Below are 9,610 nucleotides of genomic sequence, written 5' to 3'. Positions count from 1 at the left end.
GCATCACTATTACCTGCCTGAGAGGGGAAACAGTTTGTTATTCAAAAGACTAGACTGTTGCTAGCGACTCTATTTGGATGTGTGACAAAGGATTCTTTAATTTAAAATACACTGCACCACAAAAGGTAAGGCTATGCAAAATGTAGACAAAGCATTCTCTTTTTACATACAGAAGAACCTAAAATTTCTTCTCTCAAAACCCAAGTTTTATGAGAGGCACCTAATATTCAATAAAAAAATGTTAACTCCGTTCGGAATTCCCTAATGGTCCAGTTGTTGGGACTCGGTGCTTTCACTGCTGGGGCCTGGGTTCGATCCCTGGTCCGGGAACTAAGATCCCGAAAGCCGTGCGGCCCGGCCAGAAAAACGTTAACTCCAAAGGTGATTAAAGAATAAAATATAAACAAGACTAGAAAAACAACAAAAGAATTGTATTGTTCAAAAAAAGAAAAAACTGTCCAACCAGAACCACTAAACGGTCATAAAAATATTGATAATTCTAATCTTTATTGAAGGGTCCACATAGACTTAATGTTACCAAAGCGCTTTCATCAGTTCCATAGAACATACCTTTTAAACTCTAAAATGCTCTTATAGAGCTTATCTGAGAGTGATTGAGGCCTATAAGAACATAACTGAGGTGTACCACTCAAAGCTCAAAATATACTTCTTCAGTTAGCCCCACTACAGGCCTCTACCACTTCTGCCATGATCTCTTTTCTTGTCTAAATCTTTACAATACTTGTTACCGGAACTACAAGTCAGTACTTGATAAACTGTAATTGTAAACTATTAGTACCACCCCAGAAAACTGAAAAGGCTTCAAAGCTGGTCCATGTTTGTTTATATTGAGTCCACGTCCCACCATCTCGCATGGCTTGAACAAGTTATGTGGGATATACTTTAGAAAGTCATAAACAATTGATATTGGTACATATTCAATGCAAAGAAGAAAAGTAAATTCTCTCTCATCCCAAAAGGAACTCTTCAAGATACTTCAGAGGACATCTCCCCTTGAATATTCCAGGGGCATCTCAATCCAAGTCCTTGTTACCCTCTAAGCTGCTCTTCATCCTGCAATCCTTATTGAGCGAATGGCAGCACCATCAATGTAGATGTACCCACCACTCTCCCAAGTCTTCTTCCCAACCAGTCAAGGGCCAAATCAAATCATGTCAGTGCTACCTCCTGTACAGTCCTGAATCCACTCACTTCTCTTCACTGTTACTAAAACTATCTTAGTTTTGAAATCATCATCTCTCATCTAGCCTATTTCAACAACTTCCTAAATGTCCTCTCTGCTTCGACTCTTCTCCCTATTTCTAGCTCCAAATCCATTTTTGGAAATGCAACAGTGCAGTGGTTAAGTACAAGAACTAAGGAGTTGTACATGCCTGGATTTGTACTCACTAGCTGTGTGCACGTGGGCAATTTTCTTAACATCTCAGCCTGAGTTTCTTCATTTCTAAAGTAGAAAGAATAACACCTCTAATGGTTGATTGGAAGATTAAAGGAAGTAATACATATATTGTGAACAGTGTTCCACAAATAGAAAGGCTGGGTTATAGGTCATATATGCGTATTGGGGGTGGGTGTGTGTGTGCTGGCAGGGGGGACATGATGGATGTGTCTAGGGCTACAAAAATCACAGGATAAATATGATACAGTCCTAAAGCATTAGTATAATCTGAGGATATGGGAAAACATTTTATACCAAAATAAGGTATACTGTGGCCTATCATTAAGAACGTACATAAATATTTAAAACAGATTTCAATATAAATTTTCTCCTGGGAGGCTGGGGCTCTTCTCAATATGTCTCTGGACATATTTATACTCACCCCCTGGAGAGTACAAATTCTTTTTTCTTCCCCATATGCTTCCAGTGAGAAAGTCGGGAACCACACTGCATGCACTCACTCAACAAATGTTATTATGCAGTCACTCCCCACTGCGCCCAGGATAAAATATGAACAATGTAGACTGGTGTCCAGAGCCCTGGTTTACCTCTCCAACTCGTTTGTGTCTACTCCTGCACCAAAGTTCAATGGCACTGCAGTCGCCCACCAGTCCTATACGTTACCTCCCTCATCGCTGCACTTTTGTCCGAAACCTTTTTGCTCCCTGAATTCTACCACCCCTGTCGCTTACATCCTCCCTTCCCTGACCAATTCCTTCAGTCCCTGGGTCTCAGACAAATATCACTTTCTGTTTTTCCTGAGTCCAACTCCTTTTCTCCCAAGGCTGGGCCAGGACCCCCCCAGCGTGCTCCATTAGTACACTCCTCACTTTGTTCCATCCGTGGAGCCCTGTGAGTCAAAGGGCTGTTGCCTTTCCCTCTGTACTACTACTGATCGCTCAATAAAGAGTTTTTAATTAGCTAAACTCATGAATCCCGGCCTCCATAACTGGAAGGATTCCACGAACAAGGCTCTTTCAGCACTAACTCAACTGCAATCCCCTCCTTCTCCCGAGTGGGAAAGGGCCTCAAGACTGGTCACGCACCCTCCCCCATCGCAAGTTCCAGCACCTGGCAAACGCCAGACTGACCCGAAGGGACGCTGGCTTCGAAATACAGCTCAGGGGCACGTTAGGGGGAAGGACTAACACCCCACAGCCACCATCCGCCCCGCGCACGCGAGACCTGGCGGAAGTGCGGCTCGCCCCGCGCCGCGCACGCGTGGTGGCGCCGCGCCGAAGGCCGCGAGGGGTGGGCAATCCTCACAGAGCGAGCGCCCGGTTGGTCCGGGCCCCAGGAGGGTGGTGGCCTAGAAACCCAACCGGTGTGTCCCCAGCCAGCTCACAAAGTAATGTAGCCTCCAGACAGGCGGGCGCTCGCCTGTCCCAGTGCGGCTCCTCACCGGGCTCCGCACGCCGTCCTCGGCAAAGGCAAACGCCCTGCTAGCAGAGAAGCCAGCAGAGAAGCTCCGCTCCGCAGTATCCTTGGCGGGGAAAAAGGCGCCGGGGCGGCTGCCTGAGAACGCCGGAAACTGGCCCCAGAGCCGTGCCGGAAGTCCCGCCTCTCCGCACATGTCTCCGCCCCATCCGTCCAGGGCTACTTTCCGGTTCCGAAGACCAACTACGGGGTCTAGTACTGCTCTTTCCTCACCGTGTAACAGAACGGTAAGTTATTATCGAGACCTGCTCCCTCAAGGGCGAGGCCTACTGGGCCTGGTTGCAGCAGGAAAAACAAAAACTTTTGCCTTTGCTCAGTAGCAGTTTCTCATTCCACTGCAGTGTTGTCAGACCAAGTATTATTACCCTTCTTTGCCGCCACCCTTGCGCACTCCACCACTTCTGTTTTCCAGTCCTCACAACAGGGCAAAAAGAGGTATTGGGGCAAGGAACGGTGACTTTATTTGGAAAGCCAGCAGACTGAGAAGGTGGCAGACTGGTGTCCCAAAGACCCGTCTGAGTTGTAATTCAAGGCTTATTTTACACTGAAAGGAGGGTGGTGTGGCTGGTTGTTGCAGACTTCTTGGTGCCAGCCGGACCCCAGAGGGGATGTGATAATCCTTTGTTCTTTTAGCTTTCCACTTAAGTCAGGTCACCATGTTCCTGTCAACCTTCAAGAAGACAGATGTTATCCTCTGTTCTGCAACTTTTTATCTTTACAGGAATGAAAAGTATGACACCTTTAAAGCAGCGGGCTCCAACCTTTTTGGCACCAGGGACCCAGTTTCGTGGAAGGTAGTTTTTCCACCGACAGGGTGGCGGGGGACTGGTTCAGGCGGTAGTGCACGCGATGGGGAGAGGCACATGAAGCTTCGCTCGTTCGCCCACCGCTCACCTCCTGCTGTGCAGCCCGCTCCCTGACAGGCCAAGGACCAGGACCCCTGCTTTAAAGGATGAGCCTGGGAGGCAGAGCCTTGAGAATGGGCTGTATTTCAGGCTAAGGGCAACATTCCTTTACAAAGGTGCAGAGTCACCATAACTAAGAACAGACAACAGAGCAAACAGATTAAAGATTAAAGGAACAGATCCAATATGGAGTCAGGTTTGTTCTCCCTTACACGTCTCACCCATTCTCGAGGGCTATCTCAGAAGTCATCTCCTTGATACTTCCCTTGAAACACCCAATCTCTGAAGTCATTTCCTGCTTTCCTACTTGAACAGCATCTGGCACTTATTGCTGTCTTTTATTAACCACTACCACTGGCAGCAGTGTCCCTCTTTTCTTGCATCAGCTATTCCAAAACTTTACGCTGTCAAGTTTCCTACCCTGACGGACAGCTGCCACAGGTCTTGCCTGTTATCCCTAGGGGAGCAATATCTTGGGATACATAGAACCACCTCCCTCACTGCTCCCTTCCCACACCCATGTTGGGAGTCTCCACTTGTCTCCCTTTGATCCAAATAAATTAAACCCCTTGAGTGCAGAGACGGTCATCCTATGCACTCTGTATGAAAATGACTAAATGAAACGCTTTCAGGAGCAGTCTGACATAGAATACAGGCTCTAGTTTACACCTATGGAACCCCTTGACAAAACTGCTGATCTGCCCTTGACTGGGGACTCATTTACCAACATCCCCTCTGCCCACTGCTGCAGTCAGCCATGTTGTAAGCTATAACACTTCCTGTTCCCTGGACTAGGGACCCTTTGCTTTTTCCTCCTCACTGGGTTTGGAGGTTGTTTTCGTCTTATATTTACTAAGTTTTCTGTTTGAGGGCCTACTTGGTTGAAGGAAACGGAAACTGATCCTAGTTTCCCCTTCAGAATTAGGAGCTGTCTTTGACCAGATTAAAACACCACCGAAGGTGGGTAATATTAAGACATGCATTTTTCTAAATGTTTACTCTGGCTGCAGTATGGAGAACAGATGGGAGAGGTGCCAAAATGTGTGTGAGACCAGATAAGAATCTATTGCAGGGCCACAGAGAGATGCTTAAACTAAAAAGTGTGGAAAAAAAGCAAACAAAACAAATTTAAGAAATCTTTAGGAGGTAAGAGAAATTGGTGGTAAATTAGATTAAGGGTAAGGGAGAGGAAGGCATCAAGATAATTATTAGGTTCCAGGTTTGGGCAATTGGGTAGTATGGTGTCATTCACTGTGATGTGGAATGATGGAACATGACTAATGGCTTCCTCCTTACCAAAAGACTCAAATGGCTTTGCCTGCCAAAGGGCAAAATGAGTAAAGATGGGATGGGACCTCAGAAGGAGAACTTGAGAAAGAAAAAGATGGGTTAAAGAACTCAGAGGATAAATAAATAAATAAATAAATAAATAAATAAATAAATAAAAGAACCCAGAGGAGGAGCGGAGGTGTAAAGAAAACAGTATCAGAACTAAAACAGTAGAATTCCATAACTTACCTTGATCATTAGTATCGGTGGACACTGCCCACTGTGTGTCCCAGGTCCTTGCACAGATGTTTTCACTATATCTGACATCTAATGACCAATCAGGGGCCAAGGAAAATTTTAGCAAAAAAGATTTCCATTTTGGTTGGTATCAAAATTTTATTATTGGTAATAACTTTGAAGCTGTCAGTAAGAAAGTAATTTATTTCACCAAAAACATTTTACTTCAGAAGAACATCTCTTTGATCTAGGATCAAAGGTCAGTGACCTGGAAATTATATATATATATATGTATAATCTGGAGCAGACTTCTGTTCTAAAACAGTTATTGACTAATTTTACAGAGGAAGGAACCAAAAACAACTGAGGTCTTAAGAAGTTTATTTAAGTCATATGATAAAAGGTTCTGGCTAGCATACTAGCAATATCCTGCCTCCTATTTTACTCAGATGTATTGCTTTGTCTCAGGTCATTTCATGAATACACACACATATACACATAAGTGATTGCAAATATCTATAGAGCACAGGTCACCGTGCCTACTCTACCTAAGGCAAGGATTTTTTTTTAAGATTTTTTTTTTTTGCGGTACATGGGCCTCTCACTGTTGTGTTGTGGCCTCTCCCGTTGCGGAGCACAGGCTCCGGACGCGCAGACTCAACGGCCATGGCTCACGGGCCCAGCCGCTCCGCGGCATGTGGGATCTTCCCGGATTGGGGCACGAACCTGTGTCCCCTGCATTGGCAGGCGGACTCTCAACCACTGCGCCACCAGGAAAGCCCAAGGCAAGGATTTTTTTTAAAAAAGATACTTCATAACCATGTTTTTGAAAGCTTAGGGTTTCGTGGAAGTGCCTTAGGAAGCTTGTTAAGAGTGAGGTGGAGGCTGAACAGTGGGCCTATGGGTCCCATTCGCGCTTCAACTGGACCTGCTCCCATCTATTTTAGATATCGGATGATTACACTTCTATGTTACTATTCTTTTGAAAATCCAGTTCTGTTAACAAAGTTTGAAAACCACTGTACTTGATTAAGGACTAGGGTATGAATTTGAGTATGTACACACTACAGCCAAGAGCCTTCACCACAGGTCATAGGCATATAGACACAGGGTCAGAATACACAGGACCATTAACACCACAGATATTTGGAGTCCAGAATAATCACAAATTGTTAATCCTGATAATGGCTAAGGGGAAAGATGTTGGCAGGCAGGCAGGCACTTAAGTTACTATCTACTAAAACAAGATGCTATCGTTACTGAATTGCAACTTCTCTGGATAAACCAGGGTTAACCTGTGAAAGCTTACGGACCTGTCTTCAGGCACAGTAAAGCTAGAACTGTGTAAGAGTCCTTTAGAGATGAAATATTTTGATGTCCATGCTGCACTTTCCTCAGAACCACTTTGCTACAGAAAACTCTGATCCTGCCCTAATATGACTGCTCTCAATTGGAGTGTGAACTTGGACAGTATTCTGACAATTAATGAATATAAAGGTGTGTTGTAATGTCTTAATGAAAATGGTATCAGGCCAAGGTCTCTCTTTTCTTTCTTTTTAAAATTCTATATGGCTCACTGCCTGTGGAGAAACAGGAGTGCCCTCAACTAACTGCTACTTTTCAGTCTGTTCAGCAGCTTAAACTTGAACTTGTGCATCAGATCCTTCTAAGGCCAAAAGAACATTGCCTTTAAGTGCCAAATACATTAGTTACTCCCATGAGCCAAGTAATCAACTTAGGATCCCTGGTACATTTCTTTGGTTCAGCTGCAAGGCCCCCCTGCTCAGAGAGCTTCCGCTCTTCCATCTCCAGCTCAGGCGTGGCCAGTAGGCATCCAATACCTGCTCCAAAGTTTTAGAAGTAACTTAAGTCATAGAATCAAAATTGCTCGCGAGTCTTCCTGATATATGTCAGCAATTCTGTTAATTCATTGAAGAAAAAAAAAAAGGAATGTGAATGTTTACTTTCATTAAATCTGTGCTCAATGATTTTACAGCAAAGAACATATATAAGTGTTGCACACAAAATGAAATTAATTAACAGACAGGTTATATACTGAAGTACAAAAACAAGTGTTTGACTTGGAAATTGAACTTTATTTACAAATGTTCTCCTATAGACAAAGATTCCATTCCACCCCCTTTAAAATATTATAACTAATACTTCCCAGAAAAATCATTTACATTGTTTTAATCTTTCTGCATAAAACAGTATTATGGGATAAGCAAATATGGGATGGTCTAAGACATAAAAAAACAAAAGACAATTTATCCACCATGAATGCTCTACTGACTGACAGAATGAAGAATTACAAATCACACCCCTTAATGTGCTACTCCGAGAAACGGAAACGTGATAATTTGGGGAGGTAAATGCTTCACAATAAAGTCTTCTTACGTAGTATGGTTTAATGGTGATTGTTAGGATTGCTCCTGCAGGCTGCTATTTATGCTGATTTTAAAAAATAAGTCATTGTTAAAAAGGGCATAGACTTTTCTATACAGATTTTTTTTTTACCTATGGAAATATGTAGATACTGACCTGGTCTCATCATTCAGGCCAATTAATAAAATAACAAACGCATGAAAAGAACTTAAAACTTAAAGACACAATCATCATGTGACTAACTGACTTACAAAGTTAGAATTCTCCCAGAAATCAGAGTATTGCTCTTCAATAGTTACTATGAATTTGAATTTTTCATAGCTGAGACAGTATACAGACAAAATATTTAACCAAAGAGTTCAAAATAAAATAATCCAAATTTCCTATCTAACATTTTATATTTTAAAAATCCTTTAAATTTTATCTAGGAGGATAATCATTCTTACATCATAGCTAAGTCACAAGGAACTTTGAAAAAAAAATTCATCCCTGAGAAGTCAAAGAAAGAAACCTCTAAAAACACAGAAGTGACAGTCCTGCACCCTTTTAACAATCTTTACCATAGCATGAACTTTTATCAGCAGTCAGCAATCAAATGTATTTCAATCTGGCCTCTGATGATCTGATCTTTTTGCAATAAAACTATAAGTGCAACATTTAAAAAAATCAGATAAATAGGGACTCTGGTTTTATTGGCAGGTTTACATTTTTGTCAAGTCCAAGGTCAGCCAGCTAAGATATGTATGTTCCAATAAAGACTGAAGTAATAACTTCTGCTGGCAGCTCTTCTCCTGAGTCTCCATTTCCCCCATTGATCTTCACCCAAATAGTAAAAGTAATATAATCGCAATTGAGTTTACTATTATCAATGGCACTGCAAAGAAAAAAAAACAAAACAGTTTTTTATGACTAAAAAAAATCAGAAAAAAATGAAGACATAGTTTTACTAGCATCCAGGAAGGATGGAAATACAGTATGTCATCAGAATCACATTGCAAATCCTTATAACAAAGTAACATTCAAACATGCATTGGATCATAAAATCCAAAACTTATTGTAAAGTGGGCTTGTGTGACTGGGGATAAGGGTCACACTGGTACAAGATCAATATAAAGTCATCTGTGGATAGTGCTGGTGCAGCTCTGGGAACACAAAAGCATACTGGACCCAGGCAGAAGTAGACCCACATGGCTGCCAGTGACAACTGACAGTAGAGACACAGTGCAAAGAAGATTCTGTTGCTTCATCACTAAATTAAGAATGAAACTTATTCTACCCAAAGCTGTGATGAAATCAGCTAACAGAGACAGAGAGAGAGAGAGAGAGACCCTAATTTTAATGGTTTTAAATAAAAGGTTTTGAATTCTTGAGTTGCTCTAAAATATTTTCTAATAAAAATAGCAGATATGAGACCTGTATTTTTCTCTTGAAAGTCTTACAGGACTCAGATGACTTCTCTACTTAGAAGCAAAAGAATTTCTAAAAGGTAAGAACACCGTTGTCTTTCAACTCTGAGAGGTGACATACAGGTAGCATACAAATATTACATCACTGAGCATTCCATCTGCATCAAGTGGCTTAGATAAAAATAAGAGGCAAGCTAGGAAAGAAACTAGTAACTTTTAAGCAGTAAAGCCAAGTTAAATATTATAGAAAAAAGTTCCCACTACAAAAATGGCATTCACACTTGGAAGTTTTGCTACTTAAATCAAACCACAAAATTAAGAGCGTTCCACTAGTTTTTCTTCTTACCTCTCATCACAGTTCTCACAGATCGAATAAGGTTCATTAGCTGAGATTTAATTCCTGGCTCTTCTCCAAATCCACCAATTCCCTGGTCTGTTGCCCAGCCAACTGCATAATATAAAGATGATTAGCTGTGATAAAATTTATTATGCACTCACCTTGCTCCCTCATT

The 9,610-nt window shown here is 42.1% G+C and overlaps 1 long non-coding RNA gene across 1 annotated transcript; it reads left to right on the top strand.

The window, feature by feature from the left end:
* The first annotated feature begins 2,992 nt into the window (after window positions 1-2,992).
* LOC117200015 (uncharacterized) lies at window positions 2,993-8,586 on the top strand. Its single transcript, XR_004481403.2, has 2 exons — window positions 2,993-3,123; window positions 3,618-8,586. It is a non-coding gene; the product is annotated as an uncharacterized LOC117200015 (long non-coding RNA).
* Window positions 8,587-9,610: the final 1,024 nt, after the last annotated feature.

The sequence above is a fragment of the Orcinus orca genome, chromosome 15 (genome assembly GCF_937001465.1).
Source record: "Orcinus orca chromosome 15, mOrcOrc1.1, whole genome shotgun sequence".
NCBI classification, from domain to species: Eukaryota; Metazoa; Chordata; class Mammalia; order Artiodactyla; family Delphinidae; genus Orcinus; species Orcinus orca.
Note: the sequence above shows the minus strand (reverse complement) of the source record. Positions and strands in the feature narration are given on the sequence as shown.